Raw genomic sequence first — 20,352 nt, 5'->3', positions numbered from 1 at the left:
TCTGCAACGCAGCTCTTGAGCCCCTATGCTCGGGTCAACTCCCACCCTGTGGAATGAACTTTCATTTACAACAAATCTCTGCTTTTGTTGTGTCATTCTTTCCTTGCTTTGCTTGTGCATTTTTTGTTTTTTGTTTTTTGTTTTTTTCTGTTTTGTTTTGTTTTGTTTTTGAGACGGAGTTTCGCTCTTCTTGCCCAGGCTGGAGTGCAATGGCGTGATCTAGGCTCACCGCAACCTCCGCCTCCTGGGTTCAAGCAATTCTCCTGCCGCAGCCCCCCGAGTAGCTGGGATTACAGGCATGCGCCACCACGCCCGACTACTTTTGTATTTTTAGTAGAGACAGGGTTTCTTCATATTGGTCAGGCTGGTCTCGGACTCCCGACCTCAGGTGATCCGCCTGCCTCGGACTCCCAAAGTGCTGAGATTACAGGCGTCAGCCACCGTTGGCACTTGTGCGTTTTGTCCAGTTCTTTAAGAGGCCAAGAACCTGGGCACCTTCAATGGTAAAGTTGAAGGCAGGAATTCCAAGGAGAGAATGATATGTGTGCCACACATGATATGTGTGCCAAATCCATGGAAACTCTGGGACCTGGCATAAGCAATTACCAATACTCTACAGATGCTCACAAACCAGGCAAAGTGGACTCCCACATACAGTACCATTCTTGTTGTACACGAGCTGTCTAAAAGAGGCTATAAATTCAGCATATCTAAAATAAAATGATAAAAAAAGAACTAAAACCATAAAGGGCAAATAGAAGAGTATGGAAAAAAATAGATTGGAAAAATAACCATATTGAACTTTTAAAAATAAAAAATAATGGATGGGTACCTTAGTTTGAGCTCTCCCTGAAGCAGACTCTCAGACAAGAATGAAAGAGCTAGCAGTTTATTAGCAAAGTGCATGGAACTATAGGCAAGTAGAAAAGTATTACAGGACGGAAGGCAGCCCTGAAAGGGTATGCTGTTAAGTCAGTTTCCACAGAAGTCCACTAAACTCAATGACAGGGAAACCATCACGATGTGGTGCAAAACACAGGCCTGAGAATTATCCCCAAAGGGGTAGGGGATAATTCCCGAGAATCATTGTTAGAGAGCTGGTAGAAAGGGTATTTATTTCCCAACATTTACAGCTTGCTGTTCCGGGGGGAAAAAAAAAAAGTGGAATACTGGCAGCTGCAAGTCAGCCAGAAAACACTGAAACGTCCCAGAGAAATGTGTGGGCCACTGACACTACATTCAGTTAAGGAGCAGAGTAGACCACAGCTAACGACAGTAATTATAAACTAGAAGAAATATCAAAGGAAATATCCCAGAATGAAAGAGAGAGATATGGATTAAAACATATGGAAGAGAGGCCAAGTGCGGTGGCTCACGCCTGCAATCCCAGCACTTTCAGAGGCCGAAGTGGGCAGATCACGGGCTCAGGAGATTGAGACCATCCCTGGCCAACATGGCGAAACCCCGTCTCTACTAAAAATACAAAAATTAGCTGGGTGTGGTGGTGGGCGCCTGTAATTCCAGCTACTGGGGAGGCTGAGTCAGGAGAATCACTTGAAACTGGAAGATGGAGGTTGCAGTGAGCCGAGATCGCGCCACCGCACTCCAAACCGGGCAAAATAGCGAAACTGCATTTAAAAAAAAAAATAGGAAGCGAAATGAAAAGATTTAAAGGCTAGAGTGAGAAGGACAATCATACATTGTATAATTTTTCAGAAGGAAAATAGGGAAGAAGCAATTTATACAAATAAAGAGTACATTTATTTTTTTTTATTATTATTTTATTTATTTATTTTTTTGACAGAGTCTTGGTCTGTCTCCCAGGCTGGAGGGCAGTGGTGTGATCTCGGCTCACTGCAACCTCCGCTTCCTGGGTTCAGGCAATTCTGCCTCAGCCTCTTGAGTAGCTGGGATTACAAGTGCCCGCCACCCTGCCAGGCTAATTTTTGTATTTTTAGTACAGATGTGGTTTCACCATCTTGGCCAGGCTGGTATCGAACTCCTGACCTCATGATCCACCTGCCTCGGCCTCCCAAAGTGCTGGGATTACAGGCGTGAGCCACCACACCCGGCCCACTTATTTATTTATACATGTATTTTATATATAATTTTATGATTCCACATTTATATAAATAAATGAGTATATAGTTATAAATCCCTGAGAATTTAGTCTTGATGAAAGACATGAATCAACAGACAAAATAATTAAGTCTTCAAGACAAATAAAAATAAGTCCAGACACAACACAGTGAAACTGAAAAAACAAAAGAAAATTATTGACATGACCAGAGGGAATAATAGAAATAACACGCATACACAAAAACAGTGATAATAAGAACAGCAAACTTCCCATTAACAACAATATAGACAAAAAGATGATCTGATAACATAATCAAAGTGCTCAGGGAAAATAACAGAACCCTAAACCTAGTTTAACTCTCATCTAGGAATGAGGGCAACAGAAAGACATTTCAAACTAACGAAGATATAAAACACCTACATGCACCGATTTTTTTTGTTTGTTTGTTTTGTTTTGTTTTGTTTTGAGACAGAGTTTCAGTCTTGTGGCCCAGGCTGGATTGTAGTGGCATGATCTTGGCTCCCTGCAACCTCCATCTCCGGGGTTCAAGCAATTCTCCTACCACAGCCTCCTGAGTAGCTGGAATTACAGAACTTGCACCACCACATCCAGCTAATTTTTGCATTTTTAGTAGAGACGGGGGGTTTCACCATGTTGGTTGCGCTGGTCTGACCTCAGGTGATCCACCCTCCTGGGCCTCCCAAAGTGCTGGGATTACAGGTGTAAGCCACCAAGCCCGACCTCCATTCACCAGTTTTTAGCAACAAAAAAAGATGCTTGCCTAACGAGAGTAAACAAAGCAATTGCTCTGCCTTGAGAAATGTAAATAAGCATTGACAATAAAACCAAAAGCAATAATAAAAATTACTCGGGGGTAAAAAAACAAGGGGAAACTACATAACACCAAATATTGAGAGACAAGATTGAAATTAAAACTTTCTAACAGGCTTTGTATAGTTCAGGAGGAGGAGGACAGAGGTGATTTAAAGTTCCATTTCAGACTGTTAGTAAAATATGAATGTTAAATATAAGGGTAGGGCTTACACTACCTGATACCAAAGCTTACTCTAAAGCTATGATAATCAAAACAGTGCGGTATTAATGTAAACACACATAACCAGATCAATGAAAGAGAATCACAAACCCAGAAAAAGACTCACATTTATACAGTCATTTGATTTTCAACTGAGGCATCAAAACTATTGAATAGGGAAAGAAAAGTTTTTACAACAAATGATGCAGGAACAACTGGTTACTAACATGGGGAAAAAAGAAATTAATGAAACAGAAAACAAAGACAAGCAACCTAGAAAGACTCCGACAACACTGATGCTGGAAAAAAGAGGAAAGGCAGGAGTTTATATGTAGATATATGTATCTTGTTTAATCATGAGAAAATCCTGGCATACCTCAGAGAAATTACAGGTTTAGTTCCAGACCACCACAATAAAGCAAATACAGCAATAAAGTGAGTCCCAGTTTTTTGGTTTCCCAACGCATATAAATGCTATGTTTACATTATAACTATTAAGTGTGCAATTGCATTATGCCTAAAGGAAATGTACATACCTTAATTTTAAATTTTTTTTTGCTACAAACTGCTAATGATCATCTGAGCCTTCGGAAAGTCATATTCTTTTTGCTGGTGGAGGGTGTGACCTCCATGTGGATGGCTGCTCACTGATCAGCGTAGTGATTGCTGAAGGTTGAGGTGGCTATGGCAAATTTCTTAAAATAAGACAATAGGCTAGGCGAGGTGGCTTATGCCTGTAATCCCAGCACTTTGGGAGGCCGAGGCAGGTGGATCACGAGGTCAGGAGTTCAAGACCAGCCTGATCAACAGGGTGAAACCCCATCTCTACTAAGGAGGTTGAGGCAGAGTATTGCTTGAACCCAGGAGGTGGAGGTTGTAGTGAGCCGAGATCACACCACTGCACTCCAGCCTGGGCAACAGGGAGAGACTCTGTCTCAAAAAAAAAAAAAAAAGACAATAAAATTTGCCACATTGATTGGCCCGTCCTTTCACGAAGATTTCTCTCTAGCATGTGAACATTTTACTCACATTAGAACTTCTTTCAAAATTTGCGGCAATCCTCTCAAACCCCACAGCTGTTTATCAACTCAGTTTATGTACTACTCTAAATAGTTTGTTTTGTCATTTCAACAATGTTCACGGCATCTGCACCAGGAGTAGATTCCCTTTCAAGCAACCACTTTCTTTGCTCATCCACAAGCAAGTCCTCATTCATTCACGTTAATCATGAGATTGCAGCAATTAAGACACATCTTCAGACTTCAGTTCTAAATCTAGTTCTCTTGCTAGTTCTATCGCATCTGTAGTAAGTTCCTCCATTGAAACCTTTTTTTCTTTTCTTTTCTTTTCTTTTTGAGAGGGAGCCTCACTCTGTTGCCCAGGCTGGAGTGCAATGGCGCAATCTCGGCTCACTGCAACCTCCGCCTCCCGGGTTCAAACGATTCTCCTGCCTCAGCCTCCCGAGTAGATGGGATTACAGGTGCCCGCCCCCACATCCAGCTAATTTTGTATTTTTGTAGAGACAGGATTTCATCACGTTGGCCAGGCTGGTCTCCTGACCTTGTGATCCGCCTACCTCAGCCTCCCAAAGTGCTGGGAATACAGGCATGAGTCACCACGACTGGCCCCTCCATTGAAATCTTAACCCCTCGAAGCCATCCTAGAAGGCTGGAATCAACTTCTTCCAAACTCCTATTCATGTTCATTTTTTTTTCTTTTTTTTGAGACGGAGGCTTGCTGTTGCCCAGGCTGGAGCGCAGTGGCACCATCTCGGCTCCCCGAAAGCTCCACCTCTGGGGTTCATGCCATTCTCCTGCCTCAGCCTCCTGAGTAGCCCACCACTGCGCCTGGCTAATTTTTTTGTATTTTTAGTAGAGATGAGGTTTCACTGTGTTAGCCAGGATGGTCTCGATCTCCTGACCTCATGATCCACCCACCTCGGCCTCCCAAAGTGCTGGGATTACAGGCGTGAGCTACCACCGCGCCCGGCCTTCGTGTTGATATTTTAAGCTTCTCCTATGAATTGCAAATGTTCTTAATGGCATCTAGAATGGTAAATCTTTTCCAGAAGGTTTTCAATTTACTTTGCCCATATCTGTAAGAGGAATCTATGGCAGCTATAGCGTTATGAAATGTATTTCTTAAATAATAAGACTTGAAAGTCAAAATTACTCCTTGATCCATAGGCTGCAGAATTGATATTGTATTAGCAGGTATGAAAACAATATTAATCCCCTTGTACATCACCATCAGAGCTCTTGAGTGACAAGGTGTGTTGTCACTCAAGGTGTGTTGCCAGTGAGCAGTGATATTTTGAAAGGAATCTTTTTTTCTGAGTAGTAGTTCTCAACAGTGGACTTAAAATGTTCAATAAATCACGCTGTAAACAAATGTGCTGTCATCCAGGCTTCGTTATACCATTTATAGAGCACAGGGCAGAGTAGGTTTAGCATAATTCTTAAGGACCCCAGGATTCTTAGAATGGTAAATGATAATGAGGTTCAACTTAAATGCACCAGCTGCATTAGCCTCTAACAAAAAAGTAAGTCTGTCCTTCGAAGTCAGGCATTGACTTCTCTTCTCTAGTTAGAAAAGTTCTACATGGCATCTTTTTCCAATAGAAGACTGTTAGATCTATGTTGAAAAGCTGTTGTTTAGTGTAGCCACTTTCATCACTGATCTTAGCTAGATTTCTGATAACTTGCTGCAGCTTCTCCATCAGTACTTGCTGCTTCACTGTACACTTCTGTGTTACAGAGACGGCTTCCTTCCTTAAACCTCATGAACCAATCTCTGCTAGCTTCAAGCTTTCTTCTGCAGCTTCCTCACCTCTCTGGGCCATCACAGACTTGAAGAAAGTTACAGCTGTGCTCTACTTTAGGTTTTGGCTTAAGGAGATATTGTGGCTGGTTTGATCTACTATCCAGACCACTGCAACTTTCTCCATATCAGCAATAAAGCTGTTTGGCTTTCTTGTCATTCATGTGTTCACTAGAGTAGCATTTTTAATTTCCTTCCAGACCCTTTCCTTTGCATTCCCAACTTGGCTACTTGACACAAGAGTCCTGATTTTTAGACCATCTTGGTTTTTAACGTGCCTTCCTCACTAAACTCAATCATTTCTAGCTTTCGACTTAAAGTGAGAGATATGGTGAAACCCTGTTTCTACTAAAAATACAAAAATTAGCCGGGCGTGTTGGTGCGTGCCTGTAATCCCAGCTACTCCAGAGGCTGAGGCAGGAGAACCGCTTGAACTCAGGAGGCGGAGGTGCCAGTGAACTGAGATGGTGACACCGCACTCCAGCCTGGGCAACAGAGCAAGACTCTGTCTCAAAAAAGAAAAAGAAAGAAAGAGAGAAGAAAGAAAGAAAGAGAGAGAAGAGAACAGAGGAGAAGAGAACAGAAGAGAAGAGAAGGAAAGAAAGGAGGGAGGGAAGGAAGGAAGGAAGGAAGGGAGGGAGGGAGGGAGGAAGGAAGGAAGGAAGGAAGGAAGGAAGGAAGGAAGGAAGGAAGGAAATATAATCAGTAAACATAAATCTATCCAAAGGGCATCAAAGCCAACTTTATAGTGAGTTTTTACCAAATTTTAAAAAAAGACCAGGCTCAGTGGCTCATGCTGGTAATCCCAGCTACTTGGGAAACTGAGGCAGAGGATCGCTTGAGGCCAGAAGTTCGAGGCTGGAGTTAGCTATGATCCCATTGTCACACACCAACCTGAACAACAGGGCAAAACCCTGTCTAAGAAAAAAGGAAAAGATGGCCGGGCATGGTGGCTTTTGCCTGTAATCCCAGCACTTCAGGAGGCCGAGGCAGGCTGATCACAAGGTCACGAGTTCAAGAGGAGCCTGGCCAATATGGTGAAACCTCATCTCTACTAAAAATACAAAAATTAGCTGGGCATAGGGCTGAGGGAGGCTGAGGCAGGAGAATTACTTGAACCTGGGAGGTGGACATTGCAGTGAGCCAAGATCGCACCACTGCACTCTAGCCTGGGTGACAGAGCGAGACTCTGTCTCAAAAAAGAAAAGAAAAGAAAAGAAAACAGGAGGCCAGGCGCAGTGGCTCATGCCTGTAATCCCAGCACTTTGGGAGGCCGAGGCGGGCAGATCACGAGGTCAGGAGATCAAGACCATCCTGGCTAACATGGTGAAACCTCGTCTCTACTAAAAATACAAAAACAAAATTAGCCGGGCATGGTGGTGGGCACCTGTAGTCCCAGCTACTCAGGAGGCTGAGGCAGGAGAATGGTGTGAACCCGGGAGGTGGAGCTTGCAATAAGCCGAGATCACGCCACTGTACTCCAGCCTGGGCAACAGAGCGAGACTGTCTCAAAAAAAAAAAAAAGAAAGAAAGAAAGAAAGAAAAAGAAAAAAGGAAAAGACAAACAGCTCTAATACCAAAGTTGATAAAGGACAATGTAAACAAGAAAACTTGTAGTTTAATCTCACTTATTAACATAGATCCAAAAACCCTGTGAAATATGGAAAACTTAATTTATCACCGTATTTTAAAAAGTAATAAGTCATGCAGAGGTATGGTATACCCTAAGGATACCTGTACCATTAAAAAAAATGATTACAGTTATTTAACAAAACAGCAGGTAAAGGAGAATGACAATCAGATCTTCCTAGTGATTTCAGAAAAACATTTACTAAAATTCTACACTTGAGGTGGGCAGATCACAAGGTCAAGAGATCGAGACCATCCTGGCCAACATGGTGAAACCCCGTCTCTACTAAAAATACAAAAATTAGCTGGGCATGGTGGCACATGCCTGTATACCCAGTTACTCAGAAGGCTGAGGCAGGAGAATCGCTTGAACCTGGGAGGAGGAGGTTGCAGTGAGCCGAGATCGTGCCACTGACTCCAGCCTAGCAACCGAGTGAGACTCTGTGTCAAAAAATAAATAAATAAATAAATAAATAAATAAAATAAAATTTAGACCTATGCATGATAAAAACAATTTAGCAAATTAGGAATAAATTGGTCCTTCCTTAATATAAGTTTTAAACCAAAAACCCACAAAAACTATAGCTAATATCACACATAATGGTGAAATACTGGACACTTCTTGATTGTCAGAAAAAAAGACAAGATACTGATTTCACGTTTCTTTTCAACATTGTACTGGAAGTTCTGCACTGAACAATGAAGAAAGAAAAATAAATCAGGGGGCATGGAATGTCATCTTTGCATCCACTACTGTTAATATAGGAGGATGAGTGGTTTTGCAGAAGGAACTGTCTTTGTTTAGGAAATTCTCTTGCTAAGTTACTAGTGGGGAAGTTAGGGCTCAGGTCAACGCAATGAGAAAAAGGTAGTTCAACAGCTCTTTGCTGGAAAGAATGAGCATTTGTGCCTGAGAAGATGAGACTGAAGGGAGTGGAGACGACCAGCTCTATTGCTTGAGGCCAAAGCCCGGATTTAGAATGTGTGAAAGGATCTTGGGGTCAGGTGTTCTTAACATTCCATTTAAAGATTTGTACTTCCATGAATAAGTCTCTCTGCTGTCACCAAAATCTTTAGTAAAGACTTCTACACATGGTAACTTCTGGGAGTGATCTTTTTGGTGGAGCTTACCAAAAAAAAAAAGAAGAATGCATTTTCTATCTTGCTCGACATGATGCAGTGGTGGGAAAAATATAAAAATGGACAGTCTCAATCCTAAAATAACTCAACAAAAAAAAAGGAGAACAGCTCAGAGCTAGAGGTGACCATGATAACCTAAGTGCCCCGATAAGTCACAAAAATTTGGCACATTATAATAGCAAAAGATATGGAATAGCAATTCAAGTAAATTCATGGAGATATTGCCAGGCATGGTGGTTCACGCCAGTAATCCCAGCACTTTGGGAGGCCGAGGCAGGCAGATCAGGAGGTCAGGAGTTTGAGACCAGCCTGGTCAATATGGTCAAAACTTGTCTCTACTAAAAGTACAAAAAAAATTAGCCTGGCATGGTGGCGCGTGCCTGTAGTTCCAGCTACTTGGGAGGCTGAGGCAGAAGGATCTCTTGAACCTGGGAGGCGGAGGTTGCAGTGAACCAATGTTGCGCTACTGTACTCCGGCCTGGGTGACGGAGCAAGACACCGTCTCAAAAAAAAAAAAAAAAAAAAAAAAATTTATGGCGATATTAAGAGTCTAGAAAGCCAGGATGATGTAGCAACCAAATTGTCTAGAAAAACACTAGATACTTGCAAAATGAATATGAAAAGCTTATGCAGTCTGATTCCTACTGATTGTGAGGTCAATTGCTTATCTCCTCTCCTCTGTTGCTAGGCTTCATCCACACCATGAAAAGACAAAGTTTCAAAATGTGTTTAAAAATATTCCCTGGGCCAGGTACAGTGGCTCATGCCAACACTTTGGAGGCCTAGGCGGGTGGATCACTTGAGCCCAGGAGTTTGAGACCAGTCTGAGCAACATGGTGAAACCCCATCCATACAAAAAAATACAAAAATTAGCTGGGCACGGTGGCATGTACCTGTAGTCCCAGCTACTCAGGAGGCTGAGGTGGGAAGATCACTTGAGCCTGGGAGGTTGAGGCTGCAGTAAGTCAGGATCATGTCACTGCACTCTAGCCTGGACGACAGAGCAGACTCTGTATAATAAATAAATAAATAGCCCAGGCACGGTGGCTCACGCCTGTAATCCCAGCACTTTGGGAGGCTGAGGCGGGTAAATCACGAGGTCAGGAGTTCAAGACCAGCCTGGCCTGATATGGTGAAACCCGTCTCTACTAAAAATACAAAATTATTCAGGCGTGGTGGCGTGAGCCTGTAGTCCCAGCTACATGGGAGGCTGAGGGAGAAGAATCGCTTGATCCCGGGAGACGGAGGTTGCGGTGAGCAGAGATTGCACCATTGCACTCCAGCCTGGGTGATGAAGAGAGACTCGGTCTCAAAAATATATATATAGATAGATATATGTATATGTATATATACATATACATATATAAAAAATAAAATAAAAGTAGAGAAAGCTCTTATTTTCTCTAATGCTTTTGAAATATTTCATCTGAGTGGGAAACTGTCCAGAGAACATGGGATATGAAAGAAGAAAACAATTTCTTCTGGGACTTCTAATTTCCCAGTGACTAAATATTTTATACTAGAATACCTGCACAGTCCAAGTAATCTCAAGATATAAATGAACTATCTTAAAAAGTGACTGCTACAGTAACCATTTAGCTTGAAAGGAATATATCTTGGAACACAGAATAACTTAAGGATATTAATATAAATTATGAACAATTCTCATTATGGTCAGAAGGAGCTATTACTATTTTGTTGCTATTTTTAGCATCCAAATCACATAATTCTCTAAAATGAAATTATAACAGTAGAAGCATTAGCTTAAGTCGACTTAGGCAATGTAAGTAGGGTGAGTTAAAGAAAATGTTTAAAGGTATCACTTTTTAGATTATTGCCAAAATCTGGGAAATAGTCTAGTTCCCATGAGATATGTTCCTATTATTTGTGAAATCTGCTCACTTACTAATATAACTAGCATGCACTCTTCTGTTCATATTTTGCTTAACTGCCTTGCCAAATTTACAGTTTTCTTCTTTCAATGAACAGTATTACTACACCAAAAGCCCATTGCTCTTTATCATATTTTTTTAAATTATAAAACAGAATGTTTAGTCTATTGACCAAGACTTTCTGGTATGCTGTTGCAGCTCTATTCCAGAACATTCCTAATGTAGTGGGAGAAGGTTTTCTTCCAGTAAAGGAAGCTAATAGATGTTATCTCTTTCATCCTATGACAGGTGAAGCACTAATTCAGTCATAGTTTCTGTACTAAGGCTCTTTCCGGTAAAAATGGACAATCCATGAGGCAAGGATTCACGTATAATACCTTAAAGTAACTTTTATATAAATGTCTTAAATGCATTAGTTTTCTTATTTTACTTATTTATTTATTTATTTATTTATTTGAGACGGAGTCTCACTCTGTTGCCCAGGCTGGAGTGCAGTGGCGTGATCTCAGCTCACTACAACCTCCGCCCTCCGAGTTCAAGTGATTCTTCTGCCTCAGCCTCCCAAGTAGCTGGAATTACAGGTGCCTGCTACCGTGCCCAGCTAATTTTTTGTATTTTTAGTAGAGATGGAGTTTCACCATGTTGGTCAGGCTGATTTCTAACTTCTTACCTTGTGATCCGCCTGCCTTGGTCTCCCAAAGTGCTGTGATTACAGGCGTAAGCCACCGCACCTGGTCTTTAGTTTTCTTTTCTTTCTTTCTTTCTTTTTTTTTTTTTTTTTGAGAGGGAGTCTCACTCTGTACCCAGGCTGGAGTGCAGTGGCGCAATCTTGGCTCACTGCAACCTCCGCCTCCTGGGTTCAAGCGACTCTCTGCCTCAGCCTCCCAAGTAGGTGGGATTACAGGCGCCTACCACCACACCCGGCTAATTTTTGTATTTTTAGTAGAGACGGGGTTTCACCATGTTGGCCAGGATGGTCTCAATCTCTTGACCTTGTGATCCACCCACCTTGGCCTCCCAAAGTGCTGGGATTACAGGCATGAGCCACCGTGCCTGTCTATTTTTTTTTTTTTTTTTAATATGATCAAGCAGCCAATACTTTGTTTTAGTGTAAGTATTAGTATTTCAGGAATTTGTTTTTTCTCTTATCTCTTCCGCATTAGGTCAACTGAGTGGCAATTTAAAGAACTCCCAGACCCCAATCACTACTACAGAATGTTTGTTTGTTTGGTTTTTTGTTGTTGTTGTTTGTTGTTTGTTCGTTTGTTTTTAGATAGGGTCCTGCTCTGTTGCCCGAGCTAGAGTGCAATGGTGCCATCACAGCTCACTGCAGCCTCACCCTCCTTGGCTCAGGTGATCCCCCCAGCTCAGTCTCCCAGGTAGCGGACTACAAGGGTGCATCATCACACCTGGCTAACTTTTTGTATTTTCAGTAGACAAGGTTTTGCTATGTTGCCCAGGCTGGTCTCGAACTCCTGGGCTGAAGTGATCCTCCCACCCGGCTTCCCAAAGTGCTGAGATTACAGGCACGAGTCACAGCACCCAGCCATGAATGACAATCTCAATGTTTATTTCTAAATCAATGTTCACGATGGATGACAAATCCAAATATCAATTCAAATTGCAATAAATTAATCATTGTCACCAAAACCATGATCTGTCCCTAGTTTTTGACACTTTATCACTGAATATATCACCTTACAGCACCGATCTTCCTGACACCCTACTTCACCTTCAGTTTACTGCTTACTCCTGGCCGCCTTAAAGATAGGCCTGGAATGGTAACTCTTCTTCAGCAGCCAGGAAACATTTAAAAAGTAAGGGCCGGGCACAGTGGCTCACGCCTGTAATCTCAGCACTTTGGGAGTCTGAGGCGGGCGGATCACCTGAGGTCAGGAGTTCGAGACCAGCCTAGCCAACATGGCGAACCTCTGTCTCTACTGGTACCAGGTAAGAGAATTGCTTAAACCCAGGGGGCAGAGCAGTGAGCCGAGATCACACCTTTGCACTCCAGGCTGGGTGACAAGAACAAGATTCAATCTCAAAAAAACAAAAAAAACCTTAAAGACAATATTGGACTTCCCACAAGAATGTGTGGCAAATTCAGAAAACACAACAAAATCCCCCAAAAAGGCATGTACCTAGAAAAAGAGAGGTTTAAACTAACTTTAGGCAAGGACTTTGCTTCCTGGTATTTCCAAATCCCATTTCCCACCACTGTTGCTTGGATGACCTTGAGTTGACACTGTAGTTTCAACTCCATATCTAAGACCAGTAATCATGGTGTCATACAATCCACTTCATGTCTGCCTTCCTCTTTAATGGAGCAGGCAAACAACAGCAACTCTCCCGGAATTAGGGCAGACAACCCTTACAAAATCACTAGATGAATCATGCCTACTTCATATCCTGAGCAAATCTAGGTCCACTTCCAACAATCTACTAACAATAACCAGAAAATACATGCAGAACTAGCTGCATCATGAGCCCATCACGAGTTAACTGTTTCAATCTCAGAGAACAAGTTAAATTCCATGCCAATGAAATAGATACAATTTTTTAAAAAATAGCACTCACATCTCTAGCTCTGTAACTTTTATCTACTCAAAAGTTTTATTATAGAAGAGATCAGAAATATGTAAATATAAGAAGAATAATGGCTTATTTTAGGTTCATTGTCTATTAATTCTGTTTCTTAAAATCTAAGCAACAGGCCGCGGGCAGTGGCTCATGCCTGTAATCCCAGGACTTTGGGACACCAAGGCCAAGATCACCTAATGTCAGGAGTTCAAGACCAGCCTGGCCAACGTGGTGAAACCCTGTCTCTACTAAAAATACAAAAAGTAGCCGGGTGTGGTGGCAGGCTCCTGTAATACCAGCTACTTGGGAGGCTGAGGCAGGAGAATCACTTGAAACTGGGAGGCAGAGTTTGCAGTGAGCCAAGATCTGGCCATTGCACTCCAGCCTAGGCAACAGGAGCAAAACTACATCTTTTTTTTTGTTGTTGTTGTTTTTTTTTGTTTTTTTTTTTTTTGAGACGGAGTCTCGCTCTGTCACCCAGGCTGGAGTGCAGTGGCCGGATCTCAGCTCACTGCAAGCTCCGCCTCCCGGGTTCACGCCATTCTCCTGCCTCAGCCTCCCGAGTAGCTGGGACTGCAGGCGCCCGCCACCTCGCCTGGCTAATTTTTTGTATTTTTAGTAGAGACGGGGTTTCACTGTGTTAGCCAGGATGGTCTCGATCTCCTGACCTCGTGATCCTCCCGTCTCGGCCTCCCAAAGTGCTGGGATTACAGGCTTGAGCCACCGCGCCCGGCCGCAAAACTACATCTTAAAAAAGAAAATAAAATGGAAGAAAGAGATCGCCTCGGTTACCTAGATTGAAGTAAAATATTTTAAAAGTAATTATATCCTTGATTTTCCAGTGGCTACTCCTTTTCTCAATTTGTGCACTCATACAATAGGAAACTAAAAACCTATGGAAAAGAAGAGCAATATAAACACATCAACACATCAAACACCAATATAATTTCTGTGATTGTACATTAAACCTATACCTGATTTTCCATGCAAACAAACCATGAGATATATGACAGGATGTGTTGTATAACAGTCATTTTTTGATCAAAGGAATAAAATAAAACATACAGTTTTTTCTTTTCTTTCTTTTTTTTTTTTTTTTTTGAGACAAGATCTCCCTCTGTTGCCCAGGCTGGAGTGCAGTGGTGCAATCTGGGCTCACTGCAACCTCTGCTTCCTGGGTTCTAGCGATCCCCCCACTTCTACCTCCCTAGTAGCTGGGACTACAGGCATATGACACCACGCCTGGCTACAAACATATTGATTTTAAGAAGAGAATATTTTCCTGGTACTAAATTCAAAAGTAAAACTTTTACAGATCCATCTTCAAAGAGATTTTGAACTATATACAGGACAAACAGTCATTTGATAATTTCTTCGTAAACCTTTATGGGCCTCATTTCTTTAACAACTTGGTGAGAAAGAACACTTAAATTAAATTTAATTAATTAATTGAGGCACAGTCTTCCTATGTCGCCAGGCTGGAATGCAGTGTCGCAATCTTGGCTCACTGCAGCCTCTGCCTCCCAGGTTCAAGCAATTTTCCTGCCTTAGCCTCCCAAGTAGCTGGGATTACAGGCGTGCGCCACCACACCTGGGTAAATTTTGTATTTTTAGTAGAGACAAGGTTTCACCATATCAGCCAGGCTGGTCTGGAACTCCTGACCTCGTGATCCGCCCACCTCAGCCTCCCAAAGTCCTGGGATTACAGGCGTGAGCCACCACACCTAGCAAAAGAACACTTATAGAAAACAATAATAATAATAATAATACATTTATACTCAATAATGGTGGACCTGGCCAGGCACAGTGGCTCATGCCTGTAATTCTAGCACTTTGAGAGGTCAAGGTGGGTGGATCACTTGAGGTCAGGAGTTCGAGACCAGCCTGCCCAACATGATTAAACCCTGTATCTATTAAAAATACAAAAATTAGCTGGGTGGGGTGGTAGCACACCTGTAATCCCAGCTACCCAGGAGGCTGTGGCAGGAGACTCGCTTGAATCTGGGAGGCAGAGGTTGCAGTGAGCAGACATCATGCCACTGCACTCCAGCCTAGGTGACAGAGGAAGACTCTGCCTTGAAAAAAAAGAAGGTGGGGGGTGGACCTGACCACAGGTGGTAGGAATGGGGAGGAGAGTATGAATAGGAGTTAGGAGTGACTATTCAAGTGAGAATTTGAAAAAGGAGACTTTGCAATCACCCTTTCTCTTTAGCACGCTGTAACTACTGCCCTTCCTCTAGGCTTTCTCTAAGTCGATGTTACTCAAAGTCTGGTTTGTGGACCAACTGCCGATCTGCAGACTGACTGTTAACTGGAATGCAGGGAGGTCAATTGCAAAATTGAGAGTAAGCATTTAAAACTTTTATAACAATTTGACAGAATTACTTTTTTAATATTGAATCTAATAAATTAAAATGTAAGCTGACCCTTTTAATATGTTTAATATTTTTATTTTTCTTCTAATTAATTTCATTGTGTTTTATAAAAGTGGCATCCTGCAACAGATTGAAAGTTTAAAAAACAAAACTTGTTCTTTACCACAGATAAAAACATACTTTAGGCCTCTCTCTCTCAAACTTCAGTGGTCACGTACTACTCTCATGATTTTGTCATATCTGTATACCAATTTTACCATTTATTCAATAACTTTCTTTAAACAAAAATTGCTTTTTAATTTAAATACTTTTTTTTTTTTTTTTTGAGACAGAGTTTCACTCTTGTTGCCCAGGCTGGAGTGCAATGGCACGATCTTGGCTCACTGCAAACTCTACCTCCTGGGTTCAAGTGATTCTCCTGCCTCAGCCTCTCGAGTAGCTGGGATTACAGATGTATACCACCACGCTCGCGCTAACTTTTATTTTTAGTGGAGATGGGGCTTCTCCATGTTGGTCATGCTGGTCTCGAATTCCTGACCTCAAGTGATCCACCAGCTGCGGCCTCCGAAAGTGCTGAGATTACAGGAGTGAACCACTGCGCGCAGCCTTAAGTATATTTTTAATGATACTATATCACCACCATAAGTACTACATCGCTGTTGTAAATAGAAAATTACTATGAAATAGAATACCATGAAAATAAGATAATGTTACTTAATTTAAAATAATAAAATAATATTTGAGTAATGACAAATCTAATGGGTTTGCAAAAGTGCACACCTGAAAATCAGCAAAAATTATTCAAATAACTGTTTTTTTCTTTCTTATCAATGAAAATGAATATTTAGCTCAATGTTTCTCAGTTCAAGTCAAAGATGAGCTGAATATCTAAAAGTTATTTAATGTTCTTCTCAAGAAAGTTTGGATATTGAAAATTAATTCCTAATTTAATTTATGTAGGCATTTGTTCAACAAATGTTATTTTTCCCAATAGGGTTCTGAAGTGAAATCTTGCATCTTTCAAATGGGTCTGGTTATTTGGTAAAACCCAGAAAAGTGATTTACCAAAATTTTCTTGCCCTGAATAATTGCCATCTGGTTTGAGAAAATAGCTTTTATCAAGTGGTCTCTTCGTAATTTTGAAATGTTTTCAACAAATTCTTCAGATGAATTTTTTTTAAAAAACTACAAGTTTTTTCAATAAGTATTGCTGATGGAATGAATGTCAGTTTCAGAATCTGTTCCTAGGATTCTGAGCTTACCATATAAAACGTGTAAGTGAGATATACATACATGCATAGTACAGAAATACATATATAAACATATCTATCATAGCTTTATCATATATGTATGAAGTCTTATTTCATTCTCTCTCAGTGGAAACTAGTGTTCAAAGAGATGTAGTGATCTCATTCGATCAACAGTAAGCAAATATTTGTTGACTGTGTACTGGGTCGCAGGCACCATTCTAGGCTTTGAGACAACAAAGAGAAACAGAATAGACACAGTCAGGTCGTTTGTGCCCTAGTGACGGTTGGGGCAGAAGGGAGAAGAAAGGCGGTAACTTCCAATAGGGATAAGCTATGAAGAGGAGCAGGGGTCACTCAAAGAAGTCCTGTCTGGGATATCTGGGGGAGCAATCAGTCCTGTGAAGACTGGGAAGGGGCATTCCAGACATAAGAAACAGCTACTGAAAAGCCCTTAGGACAAAAACAAGACCGGCATGGCCAGGAAGCAAAGAATGTATGGCTGAAATCTACTGAGCCATAGTGAGCTTTATAGTCACATAAGGCCTTGTAACTGTGATGAGGAGTTTGGAATTTATTCTTTGCAACGAAAAACATGTGGAGGGTTTTAATTAGAGAGATGACATAATCTGATTTCATTTCAAAAATATCCTTCTGGATACTGTGTGAAAAGGGAAAGAAGATACAAAGTCAAGGGCTTGTCTGTTGGCTCAGCAAGAAGCGATGGTGGCCGGGCACAGTGGCTCACGCCTGTAATCCCAGCACTTTGGGAGGCTTAGGTGGGTGGATCACGAGGTCAAGAGATGGAGACCATCCTAGCCAACATGGTGAATCTCCGTCTCTATTAAAAATACAAAAATTAGCTGGGCGTGGTGGCGCCTGCCTGTAATCCCTGCTACTCAGGAGGCTGAGGCAGAAGAATCGCTTGAACCTGGGGACCAGAGGTTGCAGTGAGCTGAGATCGCGCCACTGCACTCCAGCCTTGGGCGACAGAGTGAGACTCCATCTCAAGAAACAAACAAACAAAAGAAGCAGCAATGGTGACCTGGAGGAGAATGGCAGTGGCAGAGATAGAGAAGTGGATGGATTTGAGGGTAGAGTTGACTAGACTGGCTGATGTGTGAGGGAAGATTTAGGAGAAGAGAGAAAAAGCCGAAAAGACTCCCTGCTTCTGGCATGAGCAAATCTCTTCTGGTTTCACAGCCTAGGAAGCAGCAGATCCCATTTTAAAACCAAGGCTGTCTGACTTCAAAGCCACTCTTGACTCCATTTTTCTTTTTTTGGTGGCTGCTGAATTGAACCCCAAAGTGATAGCTCCCTGGTCTTCCCCCAACCACTTAATCCTAAACTCCCAGCATTAAGCCTTTGTACAGCATGGGCTCTCCCCAAACCCTGAACCTCGGGATGCTCAGCAAACAGATTCTCAGAGAAACCGGAGAGGAGGAAATCTGGGAACAGTGTTTGAACAAATGCAAAACCCACCACTGAAGGCCTGGTGTTAGAGAAACCGCCACCCTTTCTCTGCGCCATCCTTATTCTCCTCAAATTCTCGCCTCATCACCCCCACTTTCCTTCCCCTTGTCCTTCAAGCCGTCTCTAGGCAGTTCTGTGTGGGTCTGTGTACCAGGAAAGGTCATCTCACCCCCTCTGTGCTACGAGAGGCGTAACTGTGGCTCTAGGAACACTGCACTAGGTAATTCCTTCCATCCCTCCTGAAGGAGATGGAGGAGAAGCAGCAGAAAGTGGTTTTAGGGAAGTCAGAGCGGGAGAGAATAGTTTCTGGTGTCAGCCATGAGAGCGAATCCAGTGGTAGGAGAAATGAAAGGGGTGATTAAGTTTGGTTGATGGGAGAAAAGCTTCAGAAGGATGCAGGAGTGCGACTGCCTTACGGCAGACCGAGAGGCTGGGGAACAGTGAAGCGGTGGGACAGAAGCATAAAGTAGACTTTCATGCAATCTCAGCCACAGTGACAGGAAACGGTGAAGTCAATGTGTAGCTGAAGGAGAAAGCAGAACCAAGATGAGTGATTTTAATAGGAGGCACATAGGAAAGCATTTTAAAAGTGTTATGCAAATACAAAAGATTATTAATATTTGGCCTTATCATATGCTGCCTTTTACTTACTTATTTATTTATTTTTGAGATGGAGTTTCACTCCTGTTGCCTAGGCTGGAGGGTAGTGGGGCAATCTCGACTCACCACAACCTCCACCTCCTGGGTAGCTTGGATTACAGGCGTCCACCACCACGCCTGACTAATTTTTTGTATTTTGAGTAGAGAAAATTTCACCATGTTGGCCAGGCTGATCTCGAACTCCAGACCTCAGGTGATCCACCTGCCTTGGCCTCCCAAACAGCTGGGATTACAGGTGTGAGCCACTGCGCCTGGACTTATTTATTTTTACCTTAATGCCCTATTTCCCTAAACAAACTCACAGTGAAATAAATCATGCTTAATACTTCTTGGGATCACCAACACAATGTCCTACACATAGAGAATAGCCACAACTTGATTACTAAAATATAAAGTCAAAATAGGTTGGAAATCTCCAGGATGATATCATGCATATGTATACCGTTCCCAAGTAACGGGTTTACTATACTTTATGTAACTTGATAATAGATATTAAGTCCTATGTTTCTTTGTACCTGTAATACCCTAGAAGCTTGAATATAGTAGGTACTCAATTAATATTTGCTGTTATATTTCAATTGCATATATTAGTTAACCTCTAGTCCTGAGTTCAAATGACAAACCATCTTTTGGCAATAACCAAAATTACAATGTAATTACATTAAACTGCATTCAAATATCACTGCATTCAAATATATGGATTATTTTACCCTTTCTCCAGTGAAATCCAAATATGCTATTTCACCAATTAAACTACTCCTTTATCAAAGTTCCATTAATCTCCTGGAGGTAGCACTGTGCTCATTAACTAAATGTCAGGTGAGCACAGAAGCGACTTTGGATTTCACTTAATAAACCAGAGCAATTTAAAGTAATTAGTCACATCTTGTGAAAAGAAGCCAATGTGTAGCCAGTTTAACCTGCTCGAGATCTGTGGGTGAAAAAACTCATAAACTGAGGGAGACTGGGGATAGGAGCCTTATTTCCTTTGCCAAGGCTTTCAAGTGAAGCAATTATTTACCCTAGAAAAGAACAGAGTTGACTTTAGGAAAACTTTAAAAAGCCATCTCAGGTGTTTGCAGAACACTTAAAAAATGTTCAGTTGTCCAATTTACCACCCAGATTTGGCTTATTTATCTGAAAACTTATTTTAGTAACATCTGAATTATAGTTTCTCTTTTAATCTAGTTTCCCATATTAATGTGATTCACTTTCCAGATTTATAAGCCGTCTTTATGCCATTTGCAATAGCAAATAAATAAATTATAAAATATAAGACTTTGGCCGGGCGCGGTGGCTCACGCCTGTAATCCCAGCACTTTGGAAGGCCGAGGCGGGCGGATCACAAGGTCAGGAGATCGAGACCATGGTGAAACCCTGTCTCTACTAAAAATAGAAAAAAATTAGCCGGGCGCAGTGGCGG

Source organism: Macaca thibetana, chromosome 4 (genome assembly GCF_024542745.1).
Source record: "Macaca thibetana thibetana isolate TM-01 chromosome 4, ASM2454274v1, whole genome shotgun sequence".
In the NCBI taxonomy this organism is placed as follows: domain Eukaryota; kingdom Metazoa; phylum Chordata; class Mammalia; order Primates; family Cercopithecidae; genus Macaca; species Macaca thibetana.
This window is presented reverse-complemented; position numbering follows the sequence as displayed.